The 3563-nt window shown below is 53.1% G+C and overlaps 1 pseudogene; it reads right to left on the bottom strand.

The window, feature by feature from the left end:
• Nucleotides 1-433: 433 nt before the first annotated feature.
• On the bottom strand, nucleotides 434-2158 carry LOC134368334 (transcription factor E2-alpha-like; annotated as a pseudogene).
• Between the last annotated feature and the right edge of the window lie 1405 nt (nucleotides 2159-3563).

Here is a 3563-nt window from a genome sequence, read left to right as displayed (position 1 = left end):
AGGACAGAAGGCACTGCAATAATTATCGCCCCCTGAATTAAACCCCAAGAAGGTAAAGGGCCAACACTATTCAGCCACTATCAACAGCTGAATGAGGAACTGCAGTAAAAAGAGCCCTAGCAGGTCCAAAAGGATAACCAGATTTGTCGTTGCACCTCGGGTGAAGAGGAGATCCCAAGTACCAGTGATGACCTGGGCACACGCGAAATTAAGAGTGAGACCGGAAACCTCGAAGTTATCTGCCCTGGATTGTGGCAATTGAACCTATGAGGACTTGCCTGAACTTTGGTCCCCCTTGCAGCTGCAGCCCAGCCTCATAATCGGGCCCCAGTACCTTCCATGCGTCAGCAGGCAGCTCAGCGCCCTCCTGTGTCTGCATCTCCGCTTAGTGACCAGGCTGCACATTCAACTCTATCTGGCTCCACCGCCTATGCTAGTCCTGTCTCCCTACCTTGTGCTCGGGTTCAGATAGAACCTCACGTTTGACTGGTTTTGTAAGCAAACCTTGGAGGACCAGAACATTCCTGCCCTGCTGCCTCACCACGCCTGACATTTTCTCCTCTCCTCACCGCTTTAAGCAGGCCACTTTGGGGTTCTAATTCCACTCTGGCACTTGCTGCTCCAGGTTGAGGATGAACGACAAGGCCTGATGCAGGAGGAGCAGGTTGGTCTGGGGCTTCTCACCGTTGAGGTGCAGCTGGGACATGCGCCCCAACTCCTTAAAAGCTTCTTCGTTGTCTCTGATCCCCAGCGGCTCATGGGGGTTACTGGTCAACCGGCGTTCCTTCTCCCACTCGGCCTTCTCCTCTGGGGTCAGAAGGTCTTCCTCATCTGGGCTCCTCCGTGTCCGGGTCCTTCGACTCCTTCTCTTCCTCCGAGCTGTCAGCCACCGACGTGTTCTCCTCGTCCTCCCTCTCCTCCCGCTTGATTGCGCTGGCACCCGCCGCGGCACCCCTCGCCCAGTCCGTTGTAGGAGGCAGGAGCGCTCAGGGAGGGCGCTGGGCTAGCTGGGGAGGCTGCGATGGCAGGCGGCCGACACTGCCTGCGAGGCCCTGCTCAAAATGGGCGCCTCCCACCAGGCCAGCGTGCCGCCCGCCCTGCAGCAGGGGGCCTGCAGAGCCCGTGGCCAGCGTCCTGTGGCCACACAGCAGCCCGTGCACTTTGCACGCCCTGCCATGGACCACGTGGATGCTTTCGTCCCGGTGGTCCAACATCTTGTTCAGGCTGTGGGGACCCCATCGCAGCTGGGCTTTAAGGTACAGGGAGCTCCTGCTTGGGGCCACTGCAATGTTCCTGCCAGCCCTGTGGGGAGCCCACGGGGGTCAAGGGGCTAGAGGAGAAGTTATTGCTTGAATGATCCGGGGAGTAGGTGGAGGCCAGAGCCTTCCCAAGGGCGTCGTGCAGCTGCAGGCTGTGGTCTCGCAGGAGCCCCCGAGGCTGTTGGTCCGCTGATGGCCCGTGGTTGGAGATGCTGCTGTAGGCGGCCCTGAGGGCCAAGGAGAAGGTGGACAGAACCTGAAGCCCGCCGTTCACCTCTGCTCCCTGCAGCTGGTAGCCCACGCGCTGGTGCTGGTGCAAGCAACCAAACACACTGCCACAGCTCACTGAGCTACGGGCCTGGCGGGAGGGGCAGGGGAGACCAGCTTTTGCCCAGCATGGCCTGAAGCCCGCCCGGCCTGGCGGACTCCAGGCTGCTGTCGGCGGCTCTCCACTGAGGGTTGCCGGGGTAGGTACTGGGAATTACCCTTGATGCCCAAAGGGGACAGTGGCCTGGGGCTGCTGAGGGCCAGCTTGCCCGGCAGGAAGCCAGCCTGAGTCAATTCGCCAACACCTGCGTCTCTCCTGAAAGTGGCATAGGCATTCTGCTCACCGCCGTCGCCTCCAAGTTCAGGTCCCAGGAATGTCGTGGGACTCACCCAAGTGGGTCCTTCACTGTAGGTGGGGCTAGGGTCAAAGGGGGAACTGTTCTGGTTGCTGGTGCCCCAGGAACCCGAGCTGGGTGTGTCCTGGAGACCCGAACCTCCAAACCGCTCACCTTCAAGGAGGTGGGCAGGCCCTTCCCACTGGCCACAGGCAGCAGAAACATCACGCTAACGTCCACGAGGTCGCTGACTTCCTTGTCTGTGCCCGCAGGTGCCATCCCCTGTGGCTGACTCATTCTCCAGCAGTGATGGTGGGCACAGAGGCCTAGAGACAGCCCCGCACAGCACTGCCTGGCACACAGAGAAGGGGGATGGGGTGTCGGGGGCAGCGGTAGCATGAAACTGGGGGCCCTTCCCCGACAAACAGGCATCACTACCCGGCCCCACACGGTCACATGTTGGCGGCCGTGCGTGGCCCTGGCCCCCTCCTCCATGCCACCTGGGGCGTTGGGGCAGGGTCGTGCATGGTCCCTGCGGTGCACGGATCCTGATTATAAATTTAGTTCCGTTTTAAAATAATTTAAGATCTTAATTTATATTTTAAAAATTACTCTGTGCTGTAGTTAACTGAAGTAAATGGAGAAGAGATTCCCTGTCTAAAAGGCAAGTTTAGATTTTTTTTTTCTGGGTTAGATCTCCACTGCAGATAAGTGACTGAGATATTTAAATGGAAATGGGCAGCAATTAGTAATTGGGAATAGATTTCAGTCAGAAGTAAAACGGAAACATTGCTGTAATTAAAAAATTTTCTGTCCTGCTTTATTAATTGTTGTCTAACCTAACGTCATCATGACATTCTTATGTCTTTTTTTTTAACAGGTCATTTGTTTTTGTGTGTGTAAGCTCTTATATTTTATTTTTTCTAGCTTTATTGAGGTGTAATTGACAAATAAAATGATCTATATTGAAGGTATGGAACGTGGTGATTTGATATACATATGCACTAGGAAATGATTACCACAATGAAGTTAGCACATCCATCACCGCACACAGTTATTTTTGTGTGTGTGCTGAGAACACGTACGACCTACTCTTAGGAAATTTCAAGTATACAAAACTGTATTAACTATTGTTACCATACTGTTCATTAGATCCCCAAAACTTACGCGTCTTGTCACTGAAAGGTTGTAGCCTTTAACCAACATCTCCCCATTGCCCCCACACCTGAGGGCCTGGCAACTACCATTCTGCACTTGGATTCTATGAGTTTGACTTTTCCTATCGGGCCTTTATTATTCTGAGGTACTGTTCTTCTATACTTATTTTGTTGAAAGTTTTTATTGTGAAAGGCCGTTCACACGATTTCAAATGATTTTGATGATGTTCATAGGATTTTCCTGCATCCACTGAGATGGTCATATGATTGTAATCCTACACTCTGTTGATGTGGTATATGCCTCTTACTGATTTGCATATGTCGAACCACTCCTGCATCCCAGGGATAAGTCCTACTTCACCATGGTGTGTGAACATTTCACTGTGCAGTTCCATTCGGCTTGCTGATATTGGTGGATTTTTCTGTCTATTTTCATCACAGCGATTGGACAGTAATTTTCTTTTCGTGTAGTGTCCTTGTCTGGATTTGATGTCAGAGTGATTCTGGCCTCATAGAATAAGCTAGAAAGTGTTTCCTCCTCTTCC

This window comes from Cynocephalus volans, chromosome X (genome assembly GCF_027409185.1).
Source record: "Cynocephalus volans isolate mCynVol1 chromosome X, mCynVol1.pri, whole genome shotgun sequence".
In the NCBI taxonomy this organism is placed as follows: Eukaryota; Metazoa; Chordata; class Mammalia; order Dermoptera; family Cynocephalidae; genus Cynocephalus; species Cynocephalus volans.
Note: the sequence above shows the minus strand (reverse complement) of the source record. Positions and strands in the feature narration are given on the sequence as shown.